Raw genomic sequence first — 17,842 nt, forward strand, 5'->3', positions numbered from 1 at the left:
AAATTCTATTCAATAACAACAAACAAGCGAAATTACGTATACTAGCTCCACGTAGATGCAGCGGCAGCTGAAAATTATCGTTCTATAAAAAAAAAAAAAAAAAAAAAAGTTTTTTAAAGATTAGCAAAGATTGAGAAATTATCATCGATAAACAAAAAAAAAGACATTTGATATAATTCAATATATAAATTTGATATATATTTAGTAGTTTAAAACACACTCTTTATGGAGTCAATTAACAAACTATTTTTTCTAAATACTTTACGTAATATAGGAAGCATGATGTACTGCTAAATCAACTTTTTTAATGCATATTCACTCCAAGTTAAAGACTTAAATTGGTAACTTTCGCAGTCATAAACTCATTACAACAGCAGTAAGTATACGTTCGTATTAGGGCGTGGTTCGTAGGCGACCTTGCCTTTTTGAAGTTGGCTTAAATTTCTTCGCAAGTCTTTTGAATCGCCGTGATCTGGAGCGTTCATCCGCGAACCTTGGTCTGGCCTGATTGTCGAGTTTGCCGGAGCTACTATTCAAGATCAAATTATAATTTTTAAAATGCCATCCGGTGATATATCCGATGAACATGAGGATGGTAGCTGCGATTCCCGATATGCTCTGTTAACTATAAGCTACTTTTCTCATGAAGGGCCAAATTGGCTACTAGCTAGTAAGTTTACCCTCTGCGACAGAAATCATTGGGATTCTAACTAAAGACTCGAACGTTTGCCCACGTTTCAAAAACCATTTCATCGGTTTCGGCTATGTTTGATTATTGTCAAATTTTCGGGCAAAGATCCTTACTGGAAATCCCAAAGATAGTATATAAATATTGTATGACACTAGAACGCAGCCTATAGATGGACGCCTCATATCGACCTACAACTACGTCTTGTACATTGTATCCTTCATAAGTGTCTTTCTTCTACTCGATTTATACGGTTTCCATGGCCTTTGCTTTGTGGATTGTGTGTGATCAGGACCGCTTCTTCGTACGATAAACGTCATTGAAAGAATGTAATCAAAAGTAGCTATTTCGAAATACAGTGCCAGCCGGGGGCGTGGACATCTGAGCACATATGAGTTGGATAATAGTATGTTGAAATATTGTTTGGCTAATCTGTTGGAGCCAGCAGGGATTTGACGCATCTACAACAAAGAAAGAAAACTCTCTGCTTATTTTCAAGTCGAAAGTTCCTGTTCTGTAAAAGCGCAATTTGTAAAAGATACTTTCGCGATAAACATCTTATAGTAAAGAGCTAAAGATAGGGTGCAAAACAGCCAATACGTTTAAACCAGTATTTCTTATGAAAGTTTCAGCTTAACCAACTAGGTCTATCCATCTAGCCTTCAACCTAGACTTCGTCACGTATCTTTAAATTTACCCGATAAATAATACTATATACATCTCCCTGAGATAAAGTCCATACCCTAACAAGAGAGCCTTTGCGGTATAGGCTCAGATAATTACATAAGCAGTATTTCGATCAACTTATTTGCAGCAGTTATTGGCTATTAATCGTTTTAAGTTTCTACCAATGAGACATAACTGTTCTTGGTTATGTTAAAAGTACGATACTTTGTAAACCATATAGAAAAATTATATTTCTTTTTATTATATTATATATTAATTATATTTACTAATACAGCCATGGCAGTTATAAACAAACTACTACGCCGATCGAAGTAAATAGAAAAAAGAATTCTCAAGCAAATATAGGTATATTGATTCAGCTCATAAACAGAGTCATCCTAGTAGTCTATCGTTGAAACATGGCGTTTGTTTAATATATCTTTATTTGTAGTGCCGTAGAATAACGTTGAGTCGAAATTGAGCGAGTTGAGCTTTAGCGTGCGTCAATAAACCTTGCATATACTGAAGTTATATTACGGTGTACTACGGGAACGCTATAAGTTGATATAACTCGATGACAACAACCAAATCACTGATACATTCTACGAATATTCCGCCCGGGGTTCGTTCTGCCATCCATAGGTTGTTAACGTACTTGGTCGGCTATAATTGTTAAACTACGTTGACTTTTCTCTAGCGGACTGTGGTTAAAGGACCTGCTCTCTGCAAAGTATAGTAGACATGCTGTAATTTCTTGTATCCACTGTCCATTTGATGCCTTACAATGGCGTCTGAAGGTGATATAGGACTCGTGCCCATCCAGCAAACGCCCCCTTTTTCGTACCCAAACAACAACAACAACCCTTCAACAGTTCCGCACTGAGCCAAGTAAACAAGTTTACGTGGCACTCTCTTGACAAGCGGATGACAAATAGCTGGTTTCCTACATAGTTATGCTGTGCGATACAATATAAAGGAGCAAGCTTTGGGAGGTCGTTGATGTCTAGCTCGGAGACGCGTCCACACTGTAGACTGAGCCTTGAAACAGGCTTCGGCGAGTGGCCAGAGACGCAAGCATTGACGAAAGACAGCTGTAGTGGAAGGGGGATGATAATAACGGCATTACGCTTATCTGATAATCGATATTTCTAGCGACGTGTAGTTAGGTGTCTTAGGGCAAGTCAAATTTTAAAGAATCTAACCATATCAAGTGCCAAGATCGGACGTTATTCTGTTAGCCTATACTTAACGTGTTCTATACTTCCCAATTCATTTTCTGCGACAGCGCCGCAATAGGCATTGATAAGGGCAATGCCATAAAAACGACTTTAGTCGTTCCGTCCTGAAATTACCTTGCCTAGTTTTTTTTTTTACACTTATGGATCTTTAGATTGATTTTGCTACCGCACCGATGGTTGAAAAAATATCGATTGGAGGATTAGGTCAATAAAAGAAGCTTGTGAGGCATTATACGAAGTAGAAGCACCTTCTCAAACGTAATCCGTAGTAAACGTGGACAACAATTCAATCAAACTTATTCGTCCATATATAAACACTTTTGAAGAACAAGCTATATTTGACACAAACAATAACGTTATAAGGTTGTTACGCTTTAACATTTCGTTATATGCACAAACAAGTAGTGTCCGTTATTGAGTTGTACGAAAAGGAACAGTTTGAAATAAAGAGGATACCTTTAAAGTTGCTATATAAAAAAAGTATACGAATTAAGTACATACAGCATTTAGAGCTGTGTACCCCATTGTTGACCTAGTTGTTACTATCCGTAGAAGTAGCACTTGTATATGGTTGAGCTTAACAGAATAGTTGGCACACGTTCAGGGGATTAGGGAAAATGTCATGAGGATCTTCAAGTATCGTTACTTTTAGAGAAGTTACGAAAGCGAACTATATATCATATTTATTGGTGGGATAAAAGCTATGTACATAATGATTCTCTGGTGTCACTTTTTCGACTTTTCCAACGATCTTCGGTTACTGGTTACCTTTGCCAGTTAGATATTTTTCTTAAGATATTTATTGCATGATCCGTTTATCTTGCGATTGACCCGCACGTGCCTGTAGCGTACTTCCTATAACTACGAAGTCAGTTAGTACGTAAGGTTCCGAATCGGCTTTTTACCTCTCAATTAACGTTTATTTCAGAATAGTGACTGTGAAGCACGTTTGTACCCCAACGAGGGCATTTATAAACCGATAATATGTCTCGTTATGACAAAGATGTCATAATTTGATTTTCAAGTTATTCTCCCCTATAACTTGTTGCTCGACCTGTGTCGATCTCTACAGAAAAAAAAAAAAACTGAAATTCGAAGAGTTGAACGCGTTCTTCGGCGAAGACGATAAATGGATCAGGATTAAATTTCTTAAATATCAATTCTTTATCGAAAACAAGGCCGAAAAAAGTTATAAGCTGATTCTTTCGAATTTATTCCCTGTACATCCACATACCGCATTATGTTCTTATTCAGTAGGTATGTAGTTCAGTTCTACAAGTGGGCAATGAGATCACATTAAAATTTTTTTTTAGAAAAAGATCACATAAAAACGTCTACCAGAACATATTAGCAATGACTACCGACAAGTATATAGAATTTTTACAGTCTTAAACTATATAGAGAGCAAAGCAATCATCATCGCCAAAATTCACGTTCCGTTCAGACAATATAAGGAGCGCGAGGGGGCTTTCTCGACACCTTAGGCTCTTCCAGCAAGGTTTTAATGGCCTACAATAGCTTTCTACACACGCACACAATAGGGGTACAATAGGGATAAAACAGATCCGATAAGCGTCTATACATGAAGCCTATTAACGACAACTGCTGTTAACGATCTCCATCCACTATAAGATAGCTGTCCTTGGTGACTATCAGTGAATTAGATTTGAAGGGCCTTCGGGATAAAAGTGGCCTGTAGAGTTTTCTTTCTAACCGCAGCTAGGTCTCGAAGCTACACATTGCTTTAAAGACTGCTCGGACGCTGGGAACTCTAGCCACAGTGATGCGATTTCTAGAACAAACTTTACAGCCGATCTATAATTTTTCTAATCCACACATAGCTTGTCCATGATCGTTAAAAGATGCGCCGCTTAAGACTCGTCGTAGATAGTTTGCAGTAACAATTGTGTTTGGCTGGATACGGTACAATATTTACGTAGACAAAGAGGATTACCTCAAGAAGTTTTATAGACAGGATCTTTGCATTCGCAGAGGATTGTCGTAGTTAGTTCTTTGTCTAGCGCTACAAGTTCAAGTCCGACTCGTTTGGCAAGCAGTAATCCTTACCTTTAAAGGATCAGCTAACGTCACGCTCGGAGCATATGAAATCGAATTAAGTTATACCAGAAATGAAAGACTGAACAACTCAATCGCACAGGCAAAAGCCATACGTCTAATCTCATCACTTATTATTAGTAAATGTCAAAACTGTAATTACCATTTAAAAAAAAAAAAAAAAAAACAATAACTAATTTACAAAGTAGTACTTTGTCAAGTTGGAAGTTGGACAAAATATTTATATTTCATGTCTTCATTCACGGTTCGTACACAAGGTAGGAGCGAAAAAAACGAGAGGAATTATTGAAAGAAGATATTTAACATTAACAAGACTAACCTTCTATTGCATATGTTTAACTTTTTTCTGTTGAATGTACGGTTCAACCAAGCTGACAAAAAAGCATTTGGCGTACGAGCATTTCTATCGCCTCCAGAGCGGTTCCGCGTATCCAAAACATGTACAATCATTAAAAGGATCCTATGGTTTATCGATCTTGCGGATATATCCGGAATGTATTATATTAGTTTAACCAAATGCTTCCAAGACTGAGTATAAGCAAAACATACGTTTTGAGCTAAATGCGCGTACTCTAAAAGCGTCATTCCTAATAATTATGTTTACTCGATATAGCCGCCGTTCGCCTCGATCATATTGATCTAAATCTCTTACAAAATTTAAAGTAATTCTACAATCAGTGATGTTTGTCAGTTTGTCGTTCTACAATCAGAAAGATTTGTTAGACGCTCCTTCAATCACTTTCCACATGTAGCAATGTCAAGTAATAGTAAGTTAAATCTAGATTGTGCAGCATCGCAGAATATGCCCATCTGCTCAAGTAGCTAAGCGCGTACTGACCGATTAGTGTAACTTAAGGCTTCCGGCCTGTTTGAAGATGTTTCTGCGACTGATCTCTCAATATAAAATAACTTCTTCTCAGAGAAGTATCGAGAACGATTCGCTACTTCACGTTTACGCAAACGACACCGAAGAAATCTTTTAGCTTCTTTGCTTTCAGAAATATATTCGTTTGACTTTCTTGACAGATAACGTGGGCCTGAGGTCCTAGTTAACAATTGTTGATGCGGTACAGATCCACAAAACATTTATTTATCAATGACCTAATAACAGCGGAAAAATTGTCATAAATTTACCTTTGGACATCTCCGGTTAGCTGTAGAGTTCACAGTGAGTTTTGTCTGCCGTAAATTGTCTACCGAGCTGTGCTAGGATCGACAGATAAATATTTACAGAAGAAATGTACTACCTTGGATTTGTTGCGTATGAGGAAACTGGATAATTGCTGATCTCGGCTAAAAATCTATGGCAAAATACAGTTCTTCGCGATGGCTGCAAGTTTATCTACCTGAAACAAGTTTTCATCAAACAAGGACAAGTGCATTCGTGAGGTCGCAAGCCAAAAGTCAAAAGCAGTCCTAATTTAGTCGTTGCACTTTGTATATATACATATATAAATGTAATAAAAACTGAAAATGTTACGGTATTGAAAAATCAGTGTAGTGGTAATAGAAGTACTTCTTTTTTGTGAGTTCAATGAAATCGATGGATATAAGATGGACAGGTTCGTTTAAATGCAAAACCGTACTAATACTGAGTAGATCAATGATATAAACGGAAATGTAAGCATATTATGCTATAGAAATATTACAATCACGTATCATATATGAACACCTTCACAGATGATTTAATAATGAAAGGTCGGTACGGTTTTCAAAAACGCTAAGATGAACTTCGGACCTCAACGCCTAATGTACCTCTTTGTCACTATAACAAATCAATTATGTATACATGTTTTTGTCGTCAGAGAGTGGCTAGATAGGTTAGAGATTAATCTTATTTAAGGAAAAAGCGTTTGTTTATCTACACTTTTTGGAGTTACTTAGACATCATGCAAAGGTCACCATGTTTATCGGCATTGGCTGTTGTGGAAATGTGTGCTCATATATCCTATTTCTGTGTAATGCGGGTGGCTCCTGCAAATGCTTCTTTTCAAATGCTAAAATAAACCGTAAATAAACGAGCAAAACACAAGGATACTTGCAGTATTTGGAGGTAAATAAAATACGATTGTATCTATGGTGCACGGCGCCTGAACTTGCTTCAATAATGTCGGATGTGTTATGCTTGATAAGCCGTAGTTTACCTCTATTAATAGTATCATGAGATCCGGTAGATTAGGAAACAAACTAATCAACGGGCCCCAATGAATGTTACACGGCACGTATCCATTTACTTTTTGATGGCCTATCTATGAAAAGGTCATGCATGACCTTCCGACCATTAAATTACAGGGTTACCGCAAAACAAATACTTATAGCGACCCAGACAAATGAGACCGGAAAAGGATCCAGACAAATGCACCGTCCAACTCGACAGCCACCAGGTAATTATACAAAATGAATGGACCCACAGTTAATCTACTATAAAATGAAACGTATGCTCGATTTAGTGTGTCTTTTTCGTAATACCAGCTAGGATTGATATAGGTGACAGTTTGCCGGTTTCCTTTCTTACGTTTAATTAAAATTCAATGCTACCCCATGAAGTTTATCATATAAAGCTCTCGGAGCAGTAGAAATTTCTCAATTCAGATCTTACGAGCGAAATGTTCGGAAGATTTTGCGAATTTATGGCAACTTATGTCCTGATAGAGTCTCTTACATAGATTATCATTATCTGGTTTATGCCGAAGAACACCATATGGATTATGCGTTTATTATTCGTTAACTAAATCATTAGACAAAGAACGCATTTAATGAAAAAATCAAGACTGTCGAGTCAAAAATTGGTTTACATAATGAGCTACCTAAAGTCTGCTACCTAATGTAAGTATATTTTTTTAGAACGTTTTTTCTGCAATCCTCTCAAATGACAGCCGTTCGTCTTATATTACTTCAGTAGTTTCCCTTTTCAATAGATATAAATTTGGAAAAGTTGCTTGGACAATCTGTTTCAGGTTTTTACCCTGAAATGCTTAAAATATTTTCAATTTTAGTCGATAGAATCGCTGCAGAACTTGAAATCACATTAAGTTCTACATCAAGAACTTAAGCTAGTATAACTTTGATGGCTACTAGCAGGAAATGATAATAGGTAACGAAAGGAAACGAGGACGTTTGATCCCTAAAGTAGAGTTTGAAGTATCGAATATTCGACGTCCACGATGAAATGAAAGATTTAATCTTGAAAGATGTAATCTACATTTTGCATACAATCGCTAAAAAAAAAAAAAGAAGAAGAAAAAACAAAGTATAAAATCTACTTCTTCTGTATCCAGTTAGTTGCGTTTTACCGTCAAGTTCTCATGAGCTTAATGCGCCGAGTCCAAGGCAAGCTAATAAGGATCGACATGGTTGCCTCTATGGGCGCTAAGGTAGCGTTTTGTCGTTAACACTATGGAGTTTAGGTTATAGGTGCGGTTCTGCTGTTCCATATCTTCTACGAAAGATGCTACTAGGCTGGAGATGTCACGTCGCTATACAACCTTATTTCGAAACGGTCATGCAAAAAGCGCTGTAAAGTATTTCATGCGATTCCTTTATTTTTCTCGTACTGCCATAATGGCGCGTTTATCTCGCGATTTTGTTTTAATCTCTATTTGCAATTATGTGTTAGATTTTTCCTTGTTTCAAGAGAGCATAACACATTTAGGTAACATCTTCACTTAATACCCTTCCCTAAAATTTGCCCCGGGAAGGAGCAATTTGAAGCCTATCTCTGTCGTACCTTGACTACTGGGCAGGCCAAGTTGGCTACCTGGATCGCCTCCATTGTCATCATAACGAATACCCGTATCTCTTTGCCCACGTAACGCCAGCGCGAGGGCATATCTCGCATCCACTTGCACCGGCCACTTTAGTCCGTCCCCGGTTTGAACGGCAGTTCCTACCATCGTCACACACTTTGACGGAGTAAACGGCGCATATCAACGCCATAAATACACATGGCCCTGCTAAAGACAAAAAAAAACTAATATCTGTATCCTTAATCTATATCGTTTCAACCATATATCAGCTGGATAGCGGCAGGAGATATGGGAATATTCTGACCATTGCACTAGGCCAATCTCTGGTCCGGCATTGACGGCAACGTTTTACAGGATCGAACGCGAGCAATTGCATGGGTTGAGAGTACGCCAACATCCACACCCATGTTTTCGGATAGAGAAGGGCACATTTTATGGTTCTAAGCTGTAATGTCTAAGAACACACAATGGTCGATTTTACGCCCTGACTGAGTGACAGACTCGTAATTGTGTAATATGGCGAACTACGGCCATAACGGATCGCACCAAGTAGATTAGGGCGATGCATCGGACAACTTTATTTTGGTCGTTAGCCATTCAAAAGCAAGAACGTAAAATACGTGAAGCAAAGCTTTTTACTTAATTATGTAAATCGAAATATTCTGAAGTGAATATTTTGTAATTAACTCTGCGTAGTAATTTACGTGCGTTGTAATATAACCATGTTGCTATTTTCTTTTAGATAGCTTTGTTGTTGGCGCGATATCAGTACATTAAAATGAATTTTAGAGTCAACCTAGGTTTGGCTCAGTAATTCATATCGATCCGTTGCTACACCGATAAAATTGGTTTGCCTTTACCAGTATTCGTCTATTTCTCCTCGGCTGAATATAAATTACGCGACTTCCGCCGCCGATCAGTCTGTTGCAACCGTATTCTGTAGCGAACAGAATTTACTCGGAAATCAGACGCCAGATGTAGCGTGTCAAACAAACGTAATTGTTTCACGTACGATTTTAGAACTGCAAAAACTGCTTAGAAGCATTTATGACATGCAAAGATGCCAGTCGGAGACCGGAGAACGCATCATGCCACAGTTGATTTACTTTTTTTTTTTTACGGAAGGTGGTTCTAAAGGAAAAAAAATTAAACGTTGCCCTCTAAACCCTTATCAAAAATTACTACTCATGGTTTGAGAACAGTCTTTTTTCAGGACTTCCTGGCCGTAAACGCAGGATCAAAATCTAGGTAATGCCTTTCAGAACGTGCTCCGGCCTCTAAATCAAGGCACCTATTTTTTCAACTTAGCAGATTACCTGCAAGTAATTCTGTCAATCCGGTTGTATACCTTACAAATGTCGAAAGCAGAAAAACAAGGCGTTCTTGAGCCCAATAGAGGCATCCCTAATCCTTAAATGGTCACATATTTCTGAAGCTAAATTCGTTGCCAATGCCACCGTCATCACAGGTTTTCGTGAACTGTTCATCGTTCGCGTGTCACAATCATACTATCAAATAGAACCTGCTTAAAGTTACCAGAGCCGTTGGTGCAACTACTATTATAAAATGAGTGAGTGAAATGAGATTTTGTCTTACCTGAACAAAATACAGGAGAGGCTGAAAACAGAACAAGGGAAAACTGGCAGTACTACTGGAACAGATCAAGATTTATGAGCGTATACATTCATGCTATGTGGCACCCCACTAAGACGAAGAAGCGGCGGTGTCAAGGTAATGCTTGATTAGCGTACGCTTTGAGTGCGAAAACTGCCGTCTTTTTCGTCTGATGAGAAAGAACGAGTATTCAGGCGCTACCGTGCCCTCGTACTAAGCATGCCATTCATCACGCGCGGCTCGGATCAGACAACGGAACACACTATGCAGCCCTTTGTATTCGTAGAGAATGTCACTGGGCCGTTCAGCCGTTACTATACCTGTATAGTCTATCCGACGACTCGATGGTTAGATGTCTCAGGAAAAGATATGTTCGCTCGCAAATGGGGTCATAGGTGACTGTCCGTGATGGGGCGAACCGGAGATTGGCAGAAGCTGGGCTGGGAAAACTGCTCCGCTAAGAGCAATTCAATAGCGCATTTCATTATTCGGAGTTCACTTATAACTCACCTTATCGATATCCTAAAAAAAAAGGAGTTTTAGATAAAATTCTTTTTCTAGGTGGCACATTTGTAGTAAAGTTCTCACAGTAGTAGCACAGGTAATGTTTACTATATAATATAAAACTGTTCATTTAACTAGCTAGAGTTGGGAAAGCTGTATGTAGCAGGACATATGGATTTTCTACTAGAGATTTTATGCTCTGCTCAATTTTTTCCGATTCTATTAAAGGAATCCTGATCGGCGATTTGAGAAGTCAGAACAAAGATCGCGCAGTTTCAATGGCGATTACTGCGACAGGATCTATGCAAAGGCACTGATGCTGAATAAGACTGGGTGTCATATTTTGATGCAATTCATCAATCTGCTTTGTCCGACCTACAATATAATAAACTTGAGCAACGTAAATCTGAACCGCGAACTCGATCAACACTGACATGCCCTCGGGACCAAAGGAATTCTATCTGATGGAACTCTGCGATAGCAGATGGTATCTGCGCCACTTCAAGCCCGAATCAACGACCGGTTCTGACTACGCAGCTAAATTTCAATTCAAGAACAAGTCAGACAAACTAAAATCTCTCAATGGATGAGAAGCTTGCCAATCTCAAATCGAGACGAACGGCACGATATATCAAACAGCGCCGTTCTCGTGGTGATCACGACAGAATGTAAGAAATATAGGTAACATATATAATAGCGCAATCTCGACTACAATAGATGCTTTAAGTTAAGTTAGTTATCGTGTGCCAACAACTCCAACGGTTTTCCACCAGTTAATTTTAAGGGGAGATGTTAAAGGCAACCGAAAACGATTATAGTCAGAGATAAGTTAGTAGGAAGTTCCAATACTTGGCAGCCAAGCAGGGTTAGTATGACCACAAGACATCATTCTATTTTCATTCTTTCTGTCAAAACCTATTAAAATCAGTAGCACTTTTGATACCCTTACAATATAATACATTATATCTTACTTCATGTGGCTTCATAAGCGAAAAGGCCCTTTTTGCACGATGTAATATATATAAAAGCATGCGTACAAGAAGCGCTATCCTATTTCTTAAGGACCTTTATATGGTTCTACGTTAATGCAAACACTTAAACTTTTCTTCTAAAAATGGTAACGTATTTCTTCTACTGCCAGAGCCTGCTACGCAACTGAGGACAATGGACAATGGGGCAATGAGTCAAAGGAACATTTATCGTTAAGTGAAATTCATTATGATTTTTTTTTAAAACCTTTTATTAGCTAGGGGACTGAATGGACAAGCATCGTGCAACTGCTTACTGAAACGTTTGAAAATTCTACTTAACGTCCGTCGTTTTAGCTAGGAACCCAGTTATATCTGAAACATGAAAAAGACCAGTCTAGATGCTAGATAAATCATCTACTCATGTTGTAGATGCTACTGAAATACACTAATTACATACGAATAGAATAAAAGGACCCGCATATACTTAAGTAGGACAATCTTGGGTATTATTCAAGGTTTAGATCATTACTATGACCTAATCGATTCCAGCCGGTAGATAAACGTCACCTACCTGGGTCGTCAATGAACGAGATTAATCTAAAACCATACATAGGCCCAATGCACTCTCCCTACCCCCACGGAAAATGATGACAGCCTTACAAAGAAGTAAATATAAAAGTAAGTTATAAAAGATTCTTACAATTCGTATTGTGTACCGCAACTAGGAAACCGAAATACTCGGTAGAGAATGTCAAAAAACAGTCATTTCTGAAAAATGAGGACAGATAGATGCGATCGTGAAGTATTGCTTGTCTATGTAGTGAATGACACTACGCTACTGTATATAACAGTCTTGATAGGCGGCTCCTCACTCACAGTCAGTAAAACGCATCGCTTTTATTCAAAGCCGAATGGTGCTCAGGCCGCTGGGTACGCGTGCACACTCGTGATACTTTAGGCTTCCTGGCCCACCATGACTGCGCAACCAGGAACATCATTATGAGCATAATCACATAGCATTGGAGTGGCCATTCGATAACAGAGTGGGTCGTCATTGACTTCCTACATTTGCAACTTACTTGGTCATTATAGACTAGAAATCGTCATAATGCTGTATGTACATTTTATAGTATAAAATAACCTAAAGTTTAAAGACCGTCACGAGTTGATTTAGCTAGTCTTCTCATTAATGGTCGCTCGAACGGTTGCCGAACAGACTTCTATTAGTTGGGGGAAACGAGGGTTCGCAAAATTGTTTTCCCCCTAGAATTCCGCCACCTACACCGCTTAACGTGTCTAGGAAGAGACAAGAAGAAACAATCGATGCCACCAAACTTTAAGCAGCTCGGTCACCCAGAAGTTAGCCAGCTTAAGCATAGACATATTACTGCAATAACCAGTTTAGGCTAACATTAGTATTGACAACTTTTCAGGTAGCTGCACATTTCTTAATTGATATATAATATATTTGTTCATTCTAACAACATTTGATTATGGAATTCTTGTATCATCTATCTATCTATCTATCTTGATCAAATTTTATGGAAAACGACTCTGCGGAAACGTGGTGCACGTCTCATGTATCTCTTTTTATATTTAATACTCACTTCGCTGGACAAAACGTGTCCGAGTATATTACGTAGCGACAGCCGTTAGTGCAGTGCTTTTGTGCTGACACGAGCGGCGGTTGTGCCTTCAGGCCAAGGTAGATATGTGGCCTGACTCGGTCTGGAAGGATTAGTGAAAGAAGGGATCCGTGTAATCTCGCCAAAGAAATAACGACGAATTGGCCAACCGAAGTGGGTGGGTTTTAGCCAAAGCTGTAGCCGACAGCAGCAAAAAGGCCAAGTGGACCGATTAGGGTGTTATAGAGACACTCGGCGAAGAGGTGATTGTTGCTCTGGTGGAGTTTGACAACGAAGATTAAGGCTCGCTCAATGAGTAGTAGAAGCACTCCGGTACGGTTACACTTAGCAAGAGACGAGTGGAGTTTGATCTGCTTGCCAGTAGTGAGGGCTCGGTAAAGACAGATCGAGAATCAGGACAACGTGCCATGTAAGGTGAGCGCATACGTAATTGCGTTTATGCTTTATGCTATACGATATAATGACCCAGCTACGCAATAAAAGTGGTGGCATAGAGAACTCACTATAAGGACGACTGGATCCTAGGTTCAATGCACCCACGCCATTGAAGTACTGTCTGATCATAAAAAGGGGGGAAATTGAGATACAGCAAAATGTAATGATAAGTCAATTTTCAGTATAAAAATAAGTGGCATATTAGAAAATTGAATAGAAACAGGTATTGCTGGAAAATGGCTTCTTAGGGAGCGATGTGTTGGTAAAGGCCACTAGAGCATACATTTTGATTCGCGTTTCGCAATTAATTAAAAATATATTTTAGTAAGCACTTATTACCTATTAAACTAGGACAAATTGTTAAATTAACGCATTTGTGTTTTTAGGATTTCGGTTCAGACTGCTATCGTAAAGGATCATCGCTTTTTTAGCTGTTTACAAAAGTAAACATCCTATTAGCCCATGAACTTTGAATTTTGCACGACAGCGAATGCTCTAAATAGGTCGGACAATGCGCAAAAAAATTGCCAATGATAACTTCGGTTGGCTAGAAAGATTTTTATCTAAGCAACTTTTGCGAAGACTGACGCCGAACATGTAATTTACAAGCCTATACAGTTCCTAGTAAAGATCGTACGTAGCTCCTAACTTATACTCTAACTATATCTCACTTGATACATCGCATTCCTATATCGTCAACATTTACTAAAAGCTTGCTACCGTATGATCAAGCCCAATCACGGACCGCTATCACCGGCTATGCCTCATTGTGTATAACCATTGTATTGATAAACACGAAAAACGGAATGATCCATATTTGTCTATAGGTTTGTATAGAGGCTAGCGGTAAACATCCGAAACTTAATTATCCAGTATATAAGTGTCTACTCAGCGCTACGCCGGCAAGCGTTAATCGTACCCCGTCTAAGCTTCCTGCCTTGTCAAGTCTAACATGATTCAGTCTTCTAGCATGAGGATATAATCACAATGATTGGCTAGTCGTTTGCTTTTAGCTTCCAGTAAATATGTCCGGTCTGTTTTAAGCTGAACGGAAATTAGCCAAGCATCACATTTTTCATTAACTACTTGGCAAGCATTTCCCGCTAGCCACCTGCTGATAGCGACAGGAGATTGCGGTAAACTCATAAAAAAAAATAATGGGTAGATAAATTAACGATAACGATACCAAAATTTCTGATACGATTTACGTAAGTCACGTGTGTATTAGAGGTTGCATTTATTCCGGTCGCTCACCTATTGATGATTCCGTGTGTGTGTGTTTATGAACTGTAGTCGGTGTCACATACGGTTTATCTCAGCTTGGAGAGCAAACTTTTCCAAATAGTTATTACAAAAATGTTTTACAGAATTTTGTGAAAGTCATTGAGATGCGTCTTTGACGTGTGCTTCTCTACAACTGTCCAGTTAAGACTGAAAGTCCTATGATTCGCATGATTAATACGACAATACCGTGCAAAAACCATGGCACCAAATCGCCAAAGAAATGGTGTTTACCTGGTAGTTGATGAAGTTCATATAACTGTTATAATAATAAACAGTTGGGAACGGATTCGACAGCCTTCGCTCCCAACCGTCCATTTTTTTTTTTATCTATGCGTTAACATTTTATCTATGCGACGAAGTTTGCGAACGAAAACCGATTGAATTTACTTCAATATAAGATACGAAGAACTAAGGAAAAACATTTTTTTAATCGCAATGATAAACACTCAGAGGTCAAGTTGATGCTTTTCGAAGATCACAGCACTGGAGAAATCTCTGGCAGAGCGGTAAAGATATTAGCCAAAAGCACGGTATGTAAATGGTGCAGACGTTTCAAGGAAGTAGATTAGTATGTTGAGGGTTAGTGATGAAAATGCATTGCCACAAGCTTTGCATGAAAGTAGAGTTTATAATCTAAGGACGTTGTAGGTCAAAACTTGTATTTCACATGTAATCCGTCGCAGAACTGTAGCACAAATGCCGAAACTAAATAAAAAAGAATTGGTCCCCATAAATTGACACCAGGCCACTTAGAAATGCGTGTGGCACAATTTTCAAAGACGAAATTAACAAAAACGCATACGGTTGTCGTAGATGATAATGGTTCGATCTCTGCCGCCAGCCACCCAGAAGAGAAACTGGGTTCGTGGCAATATTGAGTAGGCTTGGGTGTGTAAGGTGATAGTTGTCTGCGCACTGGACATTAAAAGCATTTGCTACCAAGAACGGCACCATGAATGCAGCTCGCTATCTCGAGTTCCTCAAGTGAGAGCATGCAATTTGGTCAGACTTCATTCCCATGCCCAGCTTACTTTCTGGGTTGAGCAGAACCTCAGCTTGCCTATTCTCCCGTGTGAATTCAAAGCTTCTTATGCCCTAAAAAAGCTAACTGGTGGGATAAACATATACGACTATTGATTTACTTTGAGATGCATGAGATTGACGAATTACATGTGTGAGCGCTAATGAGAGGTATATAAGCGTCCAGAAGCCGAGGTAAGTATCTAAGAAATAACGACGGGTACCTCAAACACGTATTAAAATGAATCGTCGTTATAGCCCAACGATAAATCAACCAACAATAGTAATTAGTATTATTAACTTTCCAGTATAGGAACTAAACTTGCGAGCGCTTTTCAATGCACAGGGTTATAGTGAATATTTATAAAATTTACCAACCTCCTGTTTTTACTATATATATATATATATATATATATATAGATATATATATATATATATACGAATACATGCAAATGTGAAGCGCTATAATTGCATTTCCTACAAGCATGTGCTCAAGGCGAGGGGCAAGAGTAATGTCATTTATTGTTTCTCAACCTCGAGGTTGCTTCTGTGCGTCAGATATTGAGGTTATGTTTCTCCTAATTAGCTCAGAGGGCCCCGATAGACCCGCGGATATATTAAGCGTTTGGCATGTTGTCCTGCATAACTGCTGGTGAAAAGGTTGGGTCGCACTCAGTTCGCAGGCTATGTTTAGAGAGGCCTTGCGAGAGCAAATACAAATACAGTGAGGACAACCACTAACAACAATCTTAAAAATAACAGAGTTGTACAGGCCTGTCTTGTACGCAAAAAATTATAACAAATATTGTAGGAGTTTTGTTAGTAAAAGCTGTCGACCAGTGATGAGCTGCACGACGATAGAGATAACCCTTATGGTTTATACTATCGCTATGCGTGTCAATTGATTGCATGTACAATACTATTTCTTAATTTAACAAAATCAACTCTCTGGCGTTGTAAGCTCGAATTTCTATCGAAAACCTATCACTACTTATTCCACGAAGGTGAACTATGCCGTGTAGAGGGAATACGTCAAGTTCTAGCACTGTCATATGTAAAGGTTAAAAAAGTTCGGCCCTCTACCATATTTAGCCCAGTGAAACTTAACCAAATCTTTTAGATAGATAGATAGATAGATAGATAGATAGATAGATAATTACCCCGTGAGGGATATCTGCGCGGAAAATGGGTTATTCGGCTTTAATTGCAACCGATCTTTATCTCTAGATCCGTCCATCCGGTAGCACTGTTCGTCTGGGAGGTGCCACGATGTCGACTTGGATTATCTTGCTTTCGGTAAAAGGGTACAGTGTAACACTGGGAACGAATGATTGAGCCGCAGCGTCAAAAAAAGAGAGACGTTGATCGTTATGATAAAGGAAGCTCTATGTTGCATGTTGCCGAAGATCAACATTATTTAGAGATTCATGCTTATCGCCGCTCAATGGATATGTATTGATATACAATTTTTTAATGTACTTTAAATTGAGTCGTTTTAAAAAGTTGTTAAATCTATTTTAACGTTATCAGTTTTGCTACCCACCCTTCCACCAGTTTTCATAATTAGAGAAAAAAAAAAAAAAAAAAAAATAATTTCTAATTTAGCTTGGGAAAACAAGGTACTTCAGTGTTGTTTCTGATGATTTCGGAAATTTGCAACCATTTGTACCAATCTAAACCAGAACAAGTGTGCGAACTAAATTTTTTTATAGCTGCAAAAAATGTCCTTCCAATCGGTCATGTACCTATATAAAACAATAAAACTACCATGTATCGCGATTACAAATCCTCGATTCAAAACTTACATATAGTTCTCAAATGATTTTTTAATAGCAGTAATTTTGTATGCTATTGGTGTATAGGAACTTGCCTAAATGTCGCTCAAATATGCTGCATACGAAAAATTGTTACGAACCTAAGCCTTAGGCTGATAATAGGTCAAAGATCTTACAAG

The 17,842-nt window shown here is 38.6% G+C and overlaps 1 long non-coding RNA gene across 3 annotated transcripts in view; it reads right to left on the reverse strand.

Annotated features, from left to right (window-relative positions):
* Positions 1-1,681: 1,681 nt before the first annotated feature.
* The window catches only part of LOC111267594 (uncharacterized), a 32,607-nt gene continuing 16,446 nt past the window's right edge, over positions 1,682-17,842 (reverse strand). Inside the window, exons 3-6 of one of the 3 annotated variants that reach the window (XR_002684731.2) lie at positions 10,349-10,550; positions 10,011-10,031; positions 8,396-8,618; positions 1,682-6,014 (exon numbers count right to left, since the gene is read on the reverse strand). This is a non-coding gene — a long non-coding RNA (uncharacterized LOC111267594). Of the gene's footprint in view, positions 6,015-8,395; positions 8,622-10,010; positions 10,032-10,348; positions 10,551-17,842 lie in introns of all 3 variants that reach the window. The other 2 variants (XR_015313879.1, XR_002684730.2) reach the window with 2 other exon arrangements.

Source organism: Varroa jacobsoni, unplaced genomic scaffold (genome assembly GCF_002532875.2).
Source record: "Varroa jacobsoni isolate VJ856 unplaced genomic scaffold, vjacob_1.0 scaffold_1202, whole genome shotgun sequence".
NCBI classification, from domain to species: Eukaryota; Metazoa; Arthropoda; class Arachnida; order Mesostigmata; family Varroidae; genus Varroa; species Varroa jacobsoni.